This window comes from Rattus rattus, chromosome 3 (genome assembly GCF_011064425.1).
Source record: "Rattus rattus isolate New Zealand chromosome 3, Rrattus_CSIRO_v1, whole genome shotgun sequence".
Taxonomy (NCBI): Eukaryota; Metazoa; Chordata; class Mammalia; order Rodentia; family Muridae; genus Rattus; species Rattus rattus.
Window position 1 is genome coordinate 218,521,044 of NC_046156.1, and position 16,174 is coordinate 218,537,217.

At 38.9% G+C, this 16,174-nt stretch overlaps 1 long non-coding RNA gene across 1 annotated transcript in view; it reads left to right on the forward strand.

Moving 5' to 3' along the window:
• Positions 1–9,902, forward strand: part of LOC116897346 — a 55,024-nt gene extending 45,122 nt beyond the window's left edge. Inside the window, exon 4 of the long non-coding RNA XR_004387419.1 lies at positions 9,740–9,902. This is a non-coding gene — a long non-coding RNA (uncharacterized LOC116897346). The remainder of the gene's footprint in view (positions 1–9,739) is intronic.
• The last annotated feature ends 6,272 nt before the right edge of the window (positions 9,903–16,174 follow it).

Below are 16,174 nucleotides of genomic sequence, written 5' to 3' on the forward strand. Positions count from 1 at the left end.
ACCACCTATGTAAATGAAATAACCAACTCAACTTGGAAATTTGAGTATTATATAAAATACTTTTAGATTGATTTAGAGACAGAAGTTCAGAAATTGGATTTTTTTTTTTTTTTGAGACAAGATTTCTGTGCAGCCCTGGCTGGCTACCCTGGAGCTCTGTAGTCCAGGCTGGCCTCAGCCTCAGAGATCTTCTTGTGTCTGTCTACCAAGTACTGGATTAAAGGCATTACCACCAATCACCAAAGGTATAGTCTGAAAAATTTATGGAAAATGAGATTTTGAAAAAATAGAAAATATATTAAAATAATAAAGAAGGTTAAAAATAATGGCAAGAAAACTCTTGGGTCAATTATAATCTTATTTTTTCCTCTATCTTTATTAAATTGGGTATTTCTTTTTTTTTTTTTTTTTCCGGAGCTGAGGACCAAACCCAGGGCCTTGCGCTTGCTAGGCAAGCGCTCTACCACTGAGCTAAATCCCCAATCCCAAATTGGGTATTTCTTATTTACATTTCAATTGTTATTATCTTTCACAGTTTCCAGGACAACATCCCCCACTAGCCCCTACCCTTCCCTTCTATATGGGTGTTCCCCTCCCCATCCTCCTCCCATTACCGAACTCCCCCCAACAATCACGTTCACTGGGGGTTCAGTCTTGGCAGGAACAAGGGCCTCCTCTTCCACTGGTGATCTTACTAGGCTATTCATTGTTACCTATGAGATTGGAGCCCAGGGTCAGTCTATGTATAGTCTTTGGGTAGTGGCTTAGTCCCTGGAAGCTCTGGTTGCTTGGCATTGTTGTACATATGGGGTCTCGAGCCCCTTCAAGCTCTTCCAGTTCTTTCTCTGATTCCTTCAACGGGGGTCCCGCTCTCAGTTCAGTGGTTTGCTGCTGGCATTCGCCTCTGTATTTGCTGTATTCTGGCTGTGTCTCTCAGGAGAGATCTACATCCGGTTCCTGTCAGCCTGTACTTCTTTGTTCCATCCATCTTATCTAGTTTGGTGGCTGTATATGTATGGTCCACATGTGGGGCAGGCTCTGAACGGGCGTTTCTTCAACCTCTGTTCCAAACTTTGCCTTCTTATTCCCTGCCAAGGGTATTCTTGTTCCCCTTTTAAAGAAGGAGTGAAGCATTTTCATTTTTTGTCATCCTTTTTGAGTTTCATGTGTTCTGTGCAACTAGGGTAATTCAAGCATTTGGGCTAATATCCACCACTTATCAATGAATTCATACCATGTGTGTTTTTCTGTGATTGGGTTACCTCACTCAGGATGATTTTCCAAGAAAATTATAAGCTTCTTAAAACTGAAGTATCCCTGTGCTCACATAAGATACCGGAAGCAGTGTAACAGTTTTCAGAGGCATGGTAATTTATTAGATTTTTAAAAATTTATTTATATATTATTTACTAGGAGATAACTTATTTAAAAATATTTATTTACTTTATATGTATAAGTTTTCATTCATAGCAGAAGAAGAGCATGGGATCCTATTACAAATGGTTGTGAGCCACCATGTGATTGATGGGAATTGAACTTAGGACCTCCGGAAGAGCAGCCAAGTTCTCTTAACCTCTGAGTCATCTCTGCAGCCCAGGAGTTAATTTATTAGTATATTGATTGCTATGATTTGGTGTGTCTTCTGAAACAAGAAGAAAAATTAGGATTCCTCAGAGGTTTTTGTCTTCCTCTTAGACGTCTTTATTGCTGTTGTTAATTTTGCTTTGGGTAGGAATTCATTTCAGGTACAAACAAACCCAAGCAAGCATCGTCCTCCCTCTCCAATGTTAGTGTCTTCTTAAGTTACTTCATTATTACGCGGGTTTACTGTTTTATTTGTCTCATGGTTTTGTAGATTTCTACTGTTACAACTTCTATTTTTATCCGTTCTGGGCCTGTGATCATTAGATAATAAAGAGGCTTTACACTGAGGAAAAAGTTCCCTTTTGTTTTTGACAAAGTGCCCCAGAAAGTCTTGGTCTTCCTGTTTCAGTAGGGAATGCTGCAGATACAAGTGCGAGCCCCTTCCTGGCTGTACCTTTCTTTCTTTCTTTTTTTTTTAATTTTTATTTTATTTATTTATTTATTTATTTAGTTATTTATTTAGTTATTTTTATTAACTTGAGTATTTCTTATTTACATTTCGAGTGCTATTCCCTTTCCCGGTTTACGGGACAACATCCCCCTAACCCCTACCCCTCCCCTTCATCATGGGTGTTCCCCTCCCCATGCTCCCCCCATTACCCCTTCCCCCCAACAATCACATTCACTGGGGGTTCAGTCTTAGCAGGACCCAGGGCTTCCTCTTCCACTGGTGATCTTACTAGGATATTCATTGCTACCTATGAGGTCAGAGTCCAGGGTCAGTCCACGTATAGTCTTTAGGTAGTGGCTTAGTCCCTGGAAGCTCTGGTTGCTTGGCATAGTTCTTCATATGGAGTCTCGAGCCCCTTCAAGCTTTTCAGTTCTTTCTCTGATTCCTTCAACGGGGGTCCTGTTCTCAGTTCAGTGGTTTGCTGCTGGCATTCGCCTCTGTATTTGCTGTATTCTGGCTGTGTCTCTCAGGAGAGATCTACATCCGGCTCCTATCGGCCTGCACTTCTTTGCTTCATCCATCTTGTCTAATTGGGTGGCTGTATATGCATGGTCCACATGTGGGGCAGGCTCTGAATGGGTGTTCCTTCTGTGTCTGTTTTAATCTTTGCCTCTCTATTCCCTGCCAAGGGTATTCTTGTTCCCCTTTTAAAGAAGGAGTGAAGCATTCACATTTTGATCATCCGTCTTGAGTTTCATGTGTTCTAGGCATCTAGGGTAATTCAAGCATTTGGGCTAATAGCCACTTATCAAGGAGTTCATACCATGTGTGTTTTTCTGTGATTGGGTTACCTCACTCAGGATGATAGTTTCCAGTTCCAACCATTTGCCTACAAATTTCACAAAGTCATTGTTTTTGATAGCTGAGTAATATTCCATTGTGTAGATGTACCACATTTTCTGTATCCATTCCTCTGTTGAAGGGCATCTGGGTTCTTTCCAGCTTCTGGCTATTATAAATAAGGCTGTGATGAACATAGTGGAGCACGTGTCTTTTTTATATGTTGGGGCATCTTTTGGGTATATGCCCAAGAGAGGTATAGCTGGATCCTCAGGCAGTTCAATGTCCAATTTTCTGAGGAACCTCCAGACTGATTTCCAGAATGGTTTTACCAGTCTGCAATCCCACCAACAATGGAGGAGTGTTCCTCTTTCTCACATCCTCGCCAGCATTTGCTGTCACCTGAGTTTTTGATCTTAGCCATTCTCACTGGTGTGAGGTGAAATCTCAGGGTTGTTTTGATTTGCATTTCCCTCATGACTAAAGATGTTGAACATTTCTTTAGGTGCTTCTCTGCCATTCGGCATTCCTCAGCTGTGAATTCTTTGTTTAGCTCTGAGTCCCGTTTTTTAATAGGGTTATTTGTCTCCCTGCGGTTTAACTTCTTGAGTTCTTTGTATATTTTGGATATAAGGCCTCTATCTGTTGTAGGATTGGTAAAGATCTTTTCCCAATCTGTTGGTTGCCATTTTGTCCTAACCACAGTGTCCTTTGCCTTACAGAAGCTTTGCAGTTTTATGAGATCCCATTTTTCGATTCTTGATCTTAGAGCATAAGCCATTGGTGTTTTGTTCAGGAAATTTTTTCCAGTGCCCATGTGTTCGAGATGCTGCCCTAGTTTTTCTTCTATTAGTTTGAGTGTATCTGTTTTGATGTGGAGGTCCTTGATCCACTTGGACTTAAGCTTTGTACAGGGTGATAAGAATGGATCGATCTGTATTCTTCTACATGTTGACCTCCAGTTGAACAGGCACCATTTGCTGAAAATGCTATCTTTTTTCCATTTGATGGTTTTGGCTCCTTTGTTAAAAATCAATTGACCATAGGTGTGTGGGTTCATTTCTGGGTCTTCAATTCTGTTCCATTGGTCTATCAGTCTGTCTCTGTACCAAAGCCATGCAGTTTTTAATCACTATTGCTCTGTAATACTGCTTGAGTTCAGGGATAGTGATTCCCCCTGAAGTCCTTTTATTGTTGAGGATAGTTTTAGCTATCCTGGGTTTTTTGTTATTCCAGATGAATTTGCAAATTGTTCTGTCTAACTCTTTGAAGAATTGGATTGGTATTTTGATGGGGATTGCATTGAATCTGTAGATCGCTTTTGGTAAAATGGCCATTTTTACTATATTAATCCTGCCAATCCATGAGCATGGGAGATCTTTCCATCTTCTGAGGTCTTCTTCAATTTCTTTCTTCAGAGGCTTGAAATTCTTATTGTACAGATCTTTTACTTGCTTGGTTAAAGTCACACCGAGATATTTTTTATTATTTGGGTCTATTATGAAGGGTGTCATTTCCCTAATTTCTTTCTTGGCTTGTTTCTCTTTTGTGTAGAGGAAGGCTACCGTTTTATTTGAGTTAATTTTATACCCAGCCACTTTGCTAAAGGTGTTTATCAGCTTTAGTAGGTTTCTGGTGGAACTTTTGTGATCGCTTAAATATACTATCATATCATCTGCAAATAGTGATATTTTGACAATCAACACTCTTTATAGGATGGTAAAACCTCTGGTCATCACAGGGAAGTGAGCCAAGATGGACTGGATTTAAAGTATTTTATTTAAAGAGTCAAGGACTTTGCATTTTAAAAGAGTTAACATTTAAGTGGGAGAAATAATTAAAATAAACCAAGTGAAAGGTTTAATTTAAATATTTAATTTCTAATTAATACTAGAAAAATTAAAAAGGAATATATTGCAAACATTGAAAAACAAAGATAAACAAATATTAGCAACATTAGCATCTGGACCTTTAGATTTATGTGCATTTTTGTTGTTGTCGTCAGAGAATACAAGCCCCTCTACATCCCATTCCTGCCTGTTTCATTTGCTTCCCCAGAGCTCAGCACCACTGAGTAGTCACCTCATGTGCTCATCTCCCAAACCCATAGACTGCTATACCTTGTCTGTCAGAACATACTCTGCTAACCACATGTGGCCACTTATGCTTAATTAAAACGAAGTATATTTTATTCCTGGGAGCTGTGCCTTGCCGTAAGGACTCTACTCTGTGTGCAGCTGGTAGACAGGTCAGGTCAGGTGCTGGGCACCTGTACCATTGAGGAAGTTCTGAGACACTCTATAGGTTCTAAATTCTGTATAGATTGTATCTATATTGTATCTTCCAATGCAATGGAGCATTCTGCTTCACCCAGTAGTATGTTTTTCATATTTACTTTTGGGTGCTTTGTATAATTGCAATTCTGTCAATGTATCGTAAAATATGTAAAAAACATGTATTTTAAATCCTGACAGTGTTTAAAATTGGTTAGAATTTTATGCTATGTTGAGTAGTAGTAATCACAAACATTGCTATCTTGTATTTTATTAAAAAGTACTTTGAAGTTTTGTCATTAAATATCAGGTTAGAATACCTATTGAGTGGTTCTTAATAATATACATGTATGGTGTTGAATATTTTTCTCTATCTTTGTAATGGTCTTATGAAATCTTCCTTTAATATGCTAATATAACAAATTAGTATATTTAAAAAATGTTCATCTATCTTGCCTCAATTTTCTTTTTTTTTTTTTTTTTTATTAACTTGAATATTTCTTATATACATTTGAAAGTGTTATTCCCTTTCCGGTTCGGGCAAACATCCTTCCCCCCCCCCCCTTCCTTATGGGTGTTCCCCCACCTCCCCCATTGCTGCCCCTCCCCCAACAGTGTAGTTCACTGGGGTTCAGTATTAGCAGGACCCAGGGCTTCCCTTCCACTGGTGCTCTTACTAGGATATTCATTGCTACCTATGAGGTCAGAGTCCAGGGTCAGTCCATGTATAGTCTTTAGGTAGTGGCTTAGTCCCTGAAGCTCTGGTGGCTTGGCATTGTTGTACATATAGGGTCTGAGCCCTTCAAGCTCTTCCAGTTCTTTCTCTGATTCCTTCAACGGGGTCCTATTCTCAGTTCAGAGGTTTGCTGCTGACATTCGCCTCTGTATTTGCTGTATTCTGGCTGTGTCTCTCAGGAGCGATCTACACTTCTGCACTTCTTTGCTTCATCCATCTTGTCTAATTGGGTGGCTGTATATATATGGGCCACATGTGGGGCAGGCTCTGAATGGATGTTCCTTCAGTCTCTGTTTTAATCTTTGCCTCTCTCTTCCCTGCCAAGGGTATTCTTGTTCCCCTTTTAAAGAAGGAGTGAAGCATTCACATTTTGATCATCCGTCTTGAGTTTCATTTGTTCTAGGCATCTAGGGTAATTCAGGCATTTGGGCTAACAGCCACTTATCAATGAGTGCATACCATGTATGTCTTTCTGTGATTGGGTTAGCTCACTCAGGATGATATTTTCCAGTTCCAACCATTTGCCTACAAATTTCATAAACTCGTTGTTTTTGATAGCTGAGTAATATTCCATTGTGTAGATATACCACATTTTCTGTATCCATTCCTCTGTTGAAGGGCATCTGGGTTCTTTCCAGCTTCTGGCTATTATAAATAAGGCTGCGATGAACATAGTGGAGCACGTGTCTTTTTTTATATGTTGGGGCATCTTTTGGGTATATGCCCAAGAGAGGTATAGCTGGATCCTCAGGCAGTTTAATGTCCAATTTTCTGAGGAACCTCCAGACTGATTTCCAGAATGGTTGTACCAGTCTGCAATCCCACCAACAATGGAGGAGTGTTCCTCTTTCTCCACATCCTCGCCAGCATTTGCTGTTACCTGAGTTTTTGATCTTAGCCATTCTCACTGGTGTGAGGTGAAATCTCAGGGTTGTTTTTATTTGCATTTCCCTTATGACTAAAGATGTTGAACATTTCTTTAGGTGTTTCTCAGCCATTCAGCATTCCTCAGCTGTGAATTCTTTGTTTAGCTCTGAACCCCATTTTTTTTAATAGGGTTATTTGTCTCCCTGGGTTCTAACTTTTTGAGTTCTTTGTATATTTTGGATATAAGGCCTCTATCTGTTGTAGGATTGGTAAAGATCTTTTTTCCCAATCTGTTGGTTGCCGTTTTGTCCTAACCACAGTGTCCTTTGCCTTACAGAAGCTTTGCAGTTTTATGAGATCCCATTTGTCGGCATTCTTGATCTTAGAGCATAAGCCATTGGTGTTTTGTTCAGGAAATTTTTCCAGTGCCCATGTGTTCCAGATGCTTCCCTAGTTTTTCTTCTATTAGTTTGAGTGTGTCTGGTTTGATGTGGAGGTCCTTGATCCACTTGGACTTAAGCTTTGTACAGGGTGATAAGCATGGATCGATCTGCATTCTTCTACATGTTGACCTCCAGTTGAACCAGCACCATTTGCTGAAAATGCTATCTTTTTTCCATTGGATGGATTTGGCTCCTTTGTCAAAAATCAAGTGACCATAGGTGTGTGGATTCATTTCTGGGTCTTCAATTCTGTTCCATTGGTCTATCTGTCTGTCTCTGTACCAATACCATGCAGTTTTTATCACTATTGCTCTGTAATACTGCTTGAGTTCAGGGATAGTGATTCCCCCTGAAGTCCTTTTTATTGTTGAGGATAGTTTTAGCTATCCTGGGTTTTTGTTATTCCAGATGAATTTGCAAATTGTTCTGTCTAACTCTTTGAAGAATTGGATTGGTATTTTGATGGGGATTGCATTGAATCTGTAGATCGCTTTTTGGTAAAATGGCCATTTTTACTATATTAATCCTGCCAATCCATGAGCATGGGAGATCTTTCCACTTTCTGAGGTCTTCTTCAATTTCTTTCTTCAGTGTCTTGAAGTTCTTATTGTACAGATCTTTTACTTGCTTGGTTAAAGTCACACCGAGGTATTTTATATTATTTGGGTCTATTATGAAGGGTGTCGTTTCCCTAATTTCTTTCTCGGCTTGTTTCTCTTTTGTGTAGAGGAAGGCTACTGATTTATTTGAGTTAATTTTATACCCAGCCACTTTGCTGAAGTTGTTTATCAGCTTTAGTAGTTCTCTGGTGGAACTTTTGGGATCACTTAAATATACTATCATATCATCTGCAAATAGTGATATTTTGACTTCTTCTTTTCCGATCTGTATCCCCTTGACCTCCTTTTGTTGTCTGATTGCTCTGGCTAGAACTTCAAGAACTATATTGAATAAGTAGGGAGAGAGTGGGCAGCCTTGTCTAGTCCCTGATTTTAGTGGGATTGCTTCAAGTTTCTCTCCATTTAGTTTAATGTTAGCAACTGGTTTGCTGTATATGGCTTTTACTATGTTTAGGTATGGGCCTTGTATTCCTATTCTTTCCAGGACTTTTATCATGAAGGGGTGTTGAATTTTGTCAAATGCTTTCTCAGCATCTAATGAAATGATCATGTGGTTTTGTTCTTTCAGTTTGTTTATATAATGGATCACGTTGATGGTTTTCCGTATATTAAACCATCCCTGCATTACTGGGATGAAGCTTACTTGATCATGGTGGATGATTGTTTTGATGTGCTCTTGATTCGGTTTGCCAGAATTTTGTTGAGTATTTTAAGGCCGATGTTCATAAGGGAAATTGGTCTGAAGTTCTTTTTTGTTGGGTCTTTGTGTGGTTTAGGTATAAGAGTAATTGTGGCTTCATAGAAGGAATTCAGTAGTGCTCCATCTGTTTCAATTTTGTGGAATAGTTTGGATAATATTGGTATGAGGTCTCCTATGAAGGTCTGATAGAATTCTGCACTAACCCCGTCTGGAGCTGGGCTCTCTTTGGTTGGGAGACCTTAATGACTGCTTCTATTTCCTTAGGAGTTATGGGGTTGTTAACTGTTTATCTGTTCCTTGATTTAACTTCGGGTAATTGGTATCTGTCTAGAAATTGTCCATTTCCTGTAGATTTTCAAGTTTTGTTGAATATAGGCTTTTATAGTAAGATCTGATGATTTTTTGAATTTCCTCTGAATCTGTAGTTATGTCTCCCTTTTCATTTCTGATTTTGTTAATTTGGACACACTCTCTGTGTCCTCTCGTTAGTCTGACTAGGGGTTTATCTATCTTGTTGATTTTCTCAAAGAACCAACTTTTGGTTCTGTTGGATTTCTTCATGGTCCTTTTTGTTTCTACTTGGTTGATTTCAACTCTGAGTTTGATTATTTTCCTGCCTTCTACTCCTCCTGGGTGTATTTGCTTCTTTTTGTTCTAGAGCTTTTAGGTGTGCTGTCAAGCTGCTGACATGTGCTCTTCCTGCTTCTTTCTGCATTACCCTCAATTTTTCTAAGAGAAACCTAACTTGATCATTATGCTCTCTTTCTCTGTATGTGCATGCAAATACAAGTAAACACATATATGATGCAGAAAGACAGACACTTTGCATGACTACTCAATTTCAAATAGAATTTTTCTTTTCATTTATGATAATATATGAAACTGGCCTTTAGTCTTTTTTAATTCACTTTTGTCACTTTGACTATTAAGTATCAGTTTAGATTTTTCAAAACCTAGTTTTAATAAGGGTTATTAAATATTTATCCTCTCTCTAGCTCACCACCCACCAGGTGTAGTGGAAAGGAAAGGCTAATAGTGCAAAGGAGGATGTGGACCTGTTCAGAAATAGTTCTTTGGAGTAAATCCAATCTGTGTTGTCAGGATAGCTGCAGTTCAGTTCACACAAATTATCGAGGGCAGCTCCAAACACTTTCAAACATCATTCATAAATTTGCGATGCAGATCAATCCAGAAGAAACCTCAAGGCTCTGTCAATTGTTTCCAGTCCCACAGAAGCAGCAAGAAGCCTTTCTCTCTATGAAGTAATGACAGATGATGGCCAGCAAAGAATGGTAAGGCATACCAACAGCATGCAGTGTCACTAGCAAAGACCGTATCAGCAAAGCAAAGACCAGCAAAGAATAGTAAGGCATACCAATATCATCCAGTAGCATATGTCTTTTTTTCCAGGCACTTCCAGAAAAACACCACCAGACTGTTAGGAAAATATCCTGTCACCTATCTGCTTCAGTAAAAACATCCATCCATAAGACAGTTTCCAGAAAAATATCACATGACCCGACTGAATCCCTAAAGAAACCAGAAATGTCCACTTCAATTAAGTTACTAATAACTTTAGAAAAGAGGATGGATAACTAATATATATTTTAAAAATTTCTTGGTATATCTTATACATATGAGTAATACTGGCACATAAACAATAAATGTTTGATACCTTCTCATGGCTAATTTTTCATTTACATAGAATGTCTCAAAAGTATTAGTGAAGATTTAAGCTATAATGACTGTTTTTGCTTGTTCTGTGTTTTGAGATGGGATCTCATGTAACATCAGCTGGCCTTGAACTTATTATGTAATTGAGGATAACCTTGAATCTCTGATCTACCTGGGATGACTTCCCAAGTGCTGGAATTATAAATACATGTTACAATGTCGAGCAGCCTAAAGAAACTTACAATCCTTTGATTTCTGCGAATAGAGGAACAGACCATCTCACCTGCTTTTGTTTCTAAAACAAATATTTCAATTTTTACCATTTCAAATATTTCAATATTTACCATTTTTATCAGAGCAATGAAAAATTACAATGAAATATTTACATTAACTTTGCTTCATTTTTCTTTGTGCAATTTCCTTATTATTAACTATATATTCTTTTCTTATACAATAAAATCCAAATACAATTTCCCTTCAATATACCCCTCCCAGTTCCTCTCTATGTCCTCCCCAACTCAGATTCACTGCCTTTCTCTCCCTCCTTAAGGAAGAATCAGCTCCAAGAGATAACGGCAAAGCAAAATGTAAAATAAGATGAAAGCTGTCACATCAAAGGTGAACAAGACAAAACAACAGAAAAATAAAAGAGTCCCAAGAGAAGGCACAAGAATTAGAGACCTATTTGTTTACACACTCAGGAGTCCCATAAAAGTACTAAACTAGGGCTGGAGAGATGACTCAGTGGTTAAGAGCACTGACTGCTCTTCCAGAGTTCCTGAGTTCAAATCCCAGCAACCATATGGTGGTTAACAACCATCTGTAATGGCATCTGATGCCCTCTTCTGGTGTGTCTGAAGACAGCTACAATGTACTTTAAATAAATAAATAAATAAATAAATAAATCTTTAAAAGTACTGAACTAAAACTTGTGAATGTGTGTGAATGAGTGTGAATACAGGGGACCTGGTGTAGACTGGTGTGGGCCCTGTGCTGCTTCTTCAGTCTCTATGACCTTATATGAGCTTTGTTAAACTGATTTAGAGGCCCTCAATCTCTTGATATACTCCACTCCTTTTGTCTCTCCACCTTTTCTGTCTCCTCTTCTGTAGGATTCTCTGAGCTCTGCGGGGAGGGATTTGATGGAGACACCTTGTTTAGAGCTGTGTATTCCAAAGTCTGTCTCTCTCTGAAATGTCTGGCTTTGGTTCTCTGCATTTGTTCCCATCTGCTGCAGGAGAAGCCTCTCAGATGGTGATTGAATAAGGTACTAATCTATGAGAATTAGTAGAATATCATTAGGAGTCATTTTATTCCCCCCTCCCCAGACCAGTAGTATTTGGTTTTACCTTAGCTCTCTGGCCTATTTAGACTCTTGTTCTTGGTCTTCCAAGCAGTGTTGAGTATGAAACCCACCTCATTGAGTGGGTCTTTAGTCAAGTCAGACAACAGTTGGTTACTCCCACAAGGTTTGTGCCACTGTTGCATATTTTGTAGGCAAGACAGATTGTAGATCAAAGAGTTTGTGGTTGTGTTGGTGTTTCTATTTCTCTTTTGGTAGCCTGCAGAGTACCCTTCTATGTCACAGACACTAGAATATGGTGGTGAAGGTTCTCTGTTGTCACCAGTTCAACCTTTCTACGCTTAGTGAGTTGTGTGGCTATTGTTTCAGTAACAGCTGTCAGTTTGTGGAGAGAAAATGATAGTCTAACCAACAGCCAGGGTTCTTTGGGGATTTTCATGGGACCATTTTGGTCAAAAGCTCAACTGGATGAAACCCAGTCCCAGCACTGGAAGCTTTGTGTGAAGGTTTGTATATAGGAGTGGCAGGATTAGAAAGTGTGGCCTTGTAAGAGTAGGTGTGTCACTGTGCGTGTAGGCTTTTACACTCAAATCTTAGCTACCTGGAAGCCAGCATTCTGATAGCAGCCTTCAGATGAAGATGTAGAACTCTCAGCTCCTCCTGCACCATCCCTGCCTGGATGCTGCCATGTTTCTGCCTTGAAGATAATGGACTGAACCTCTGAACCTGTAAGCCAGCCCCAACTAAATGTTGTCATTTATAGGACTTGCCTTGGTCAAGATGTCTGTTCACAGCAGTAAAACCTTAACTAAGACACTTTGTTTGGTAACAAGAGAGGGCCAGTAGGGGTTCCCTCTCACTGATTATTTGAAGACTTCTTTTGGAACAGTTTTATATATTATAAGAAATTTTCACTGTATCAGGTTTCTATATTCCTCAAATGCTCTTTAACTCTAGCTGTCTCTGCCCTCATCATTCCTTCTGTCAATTCCGTCTCCCCTGTCCTTCCTACCTCATTCTCCCATTCTAGTCCCTCAAAACTGCACTCCAATTCACCCATAAAATCTATTCTATTTTCCCCTCTCAGGGAGATCCATGTATCTCTTCTAGTTCTATGCTTAACCTATCTGCATCTATATTGTAACTTGGTTATCTTTTAGTTCATGGCTAATATCTAGGATGATTTTTTTCTAGTTTCATCCATTTGCCTATAAATATCATTAAAAAACAAAACAAAACAAAAAAACAGCTGAGCACTACTCTATTGTATAAATGTGCCACATTTTCTTATTCCATTCTTCTGTGCATGGACACCTACTCCAATTTCTGGCTGTTGTGAATAGAAAAGCAATAAACATGGTTTAGTAAGTGTCCCTGTGGTAGGATGAAACATCCTTTGGGTATATGCCTGAGCATGGTATAGTTGGGTCTTGAGGTAGATCAGTTCCTACCTTTCTGAGGAATCACCATACTGAGTTACATAGTCACTTTGCAAATTTATACTCCTATCTGCAATGGAGTAGAGTTCCTCTTGCTCTACATCCTCACCAGCATGAACTGTCCCTTTTATGATTGATCTTAACTATTCTGACAGGTATAAAATGACACCTCAAAGTAGTCTTGATTTGCACTGCCATGATGGCTAAGAATGCTGAAAACTTCTTTGTTTTTTAGTCATTTCAGATTTTTTATTTAGAACTCTTTGTTTAGAACTGTTCCCTACATTTTAATTGAATTATTTGATTATTTAATATATAGTTTCTTAAGATCTTTATATACTTTTTGCCTTGTATAGTTTATTTGTTGAAAAAACCAGATTGTTACTGTTCAACTTGGTAAACGAGCCCCTCCCTGGTTCAGCTATTCCCTAGAAGGATTCACAGGACTCAGCATAACCATAGTCATTACTAGGAGAAGTCTGCAGAACAATCCTAGTAATGAAGGAAAAGGAAGTTGAGGCTTGGGGATTTTCCTAGAAAGGCATACAGGGCAAACTCATTCCTCAGGGATGACTTCTGACATGTTTCAAGTGTCTACTAGAGACCATTTTGAAGACTTAGTACCCAAGGTGTTTGTTGAAGGCTGACCATGTAGGTGTACTCTATTTGGCATGCTCTCAACATTAGACTTCCAGAAAGACAATTGGGAGTTTGCTGAACCATGCTCTGTAAGAACAGTTAAGGTACAAGGAATACTTGTCAGAGGGACAGTACTGTTTCAAAACAAGTTTTTTAGAACCAACCTTTCAAATAGGACAAGGTTTTTCATGACATTCTTTAGTTTAGATTCAATATTAAAGAGGTTTTATTTGATATTTGTGTGTGTGTGTGTGTGTGTGTGTGTGTGTGTATGTGTGTGTGTGTGTGTGTGTGTGTTTAGAAGTTTCTGGACTCTCATGTTGAAAATGAAGTTCCTAATAACATAAATTATTTAGTACTTCAATATTAATATTAAGAATACCAATGCCTTTTATATATGTCATATAGCAATTTTTAATGTTTGATTTTATTGATTTTATTACTTGTAAAATAGGAGGGCATGTGCTCATCTTCATATGGGTTTGGGCACGTGAACATGATGGCTTTAGAGACCACAACAAGGCAACAGAATCTCAGATCATGACATTTGTGAGCCACCGAAGTTCAGTGCTGGGAATCAAGGACCCCAGACCTTGAAAGAATAATATGCTTTCTTCACAACTAAGCCATTTCTCTAGCCCTTTCCTAACACTTTAATGCTGCAATGGAGTTTAATAAAAATAGTATCAATAAACTTTAATAAAATGGAATTTAATAAAAAAAGAATACCAATGCCATTAGTAACAATATGGATACAATTAAAAATTCTATTGAGTTATTTGCATTCTTATTGAAAACTTATTATTAAATTACACATTTGAAACAATTGTTCTCTATGTGTTTAAGTCAGAAACTTGGTATGGAGGTTAGGTCATTTCATACAACTTTCTTTTTTATTAACTTACATCATGGCAGGTTACAAACACAATGTATTTCTGCTGTTTATTCCCCACATCTGTCCCTGCCTCTTCCCTCTCTTGAGCCTCCCACAGCTGACAAGTTCCTCTGCCACATCAATACCACATGCTTCCTTTTGAAGCATGCTCCCCATCTACCTCGTTTCTTCTTCATAGTTCACATAACTTCCAAATTCAGGGGATAACTTAAAATTATCAAATCAAATTTATTTTATAACTATCTTAGTCTTATATATTCTTAAAAGAAGAAAATGAGACAAATTTAGGAAGTCTTGCTTCCAAGCTTCCAATCTTCCTTCTTTACTCATGCCTTTTCTTTCGGCAGGAAGGAATTTAATTAGCTTTCAATTTCTCATTTTGTTTATTTATTTTTATTTTTTATTATTATAACTTGAGTATTTCTTATATACATTTCAGTGTTATTCCCTTTCCCGGTTTCCGGCAAACATCCCCTCCTCCCCCTCCCCCCCTTCCTTGGGGTGTTCCTCCCAACCCTCCCCCATTGCTGCCTCTCCCCCAACAGTCTAGTTCACTGGGGGTTCAGTCTTATGGGACCTAGGGGCTTCCCCCCCTTCCACTGGTGCTCTTACTAGGATGTTCATTTTTTACCTATGAGGTCAAGTCCAGGGTCAGTCCATGTATAGTCTTTGGGTAGTGGCTTAGTCCCTGGAAGCTCTGGTTGGTTGGCATTGCTGCTACATATGGGGTCTCGAGCTCCTTCAAGCTCTTCCAGTTCTTTCTCTGATTCCTTCAACAGGGGGTCCTGTTCTCAGTTCAGTGGTTTCCTGCTGGCATACGCCTCTGTATTTGCTGTATTCTGCTGTGTCTCTCAGGGCGATCTGCATTCACATTTTGATCATCCGTCTTGAGTTTCATTTGTTCTAGGCATCTGGGTAATTCAAGCATTTGGGCTAATAGCCACTTATCAATGAGTACATACCATGTGTGTCTTTTCTTTGATTAGGTTAGCTCACTCAGGATGATATTTTCCAGTTCAACCATTTGCCTAAATTTCATAAAGTCATTGTTTTTGATAGCTGAGTAATATTCCATTGTGTAGATGTACCACATTTTCTGTATCCATTCCTCTGTTGAAGGGCATCTGGGTTCTTTCCAGCTTCTGGCTATTATAAATAAGGCTGCGATGAACATAGTGGACACGTCTTTTTATATGTTGGGGCATCTTTTGGGTATATGCCCAGGAGAGGTATAGCTGGATCCTCAGGCAGTTCAATGTCCAATTTTCTGAGGAACCTCAGACTGATTTCCAGAATGGTTGCCTGATCTAACCCACCAACAATGGAGGAGTGTTCCCTTTCTCCACATCCTCGCCAGCATTTGCTGTCACCTGAGTTTTTGATCTTAGCCATTCTCACTGGAGTGAGGTGAAATCTCAGGGTTGTTTTGATTTGCATTTCCCTGATGACTAAAGATGTTGAACATTTCTTTAGGTGTTTCTCGGACATTCGGCATTCCTCAGCTGTGAATTCTTTGTTTAGCTCTGAACCCCATTTTTTAATAGGGTTATTTGTCTCCCTGCTGTCTAACTTCTTGAGTTCTTTTTTGTATATTTTGGATATAAGGCCTCTATCTGTTGTAGGATTGGTAAAAGATCTTTTCCCAATCTGTTGGTTGCCGTTTGTCCTAACCACAGTGTCCTTTGCCTTACAGAAGCTTTGCAGTTTTTA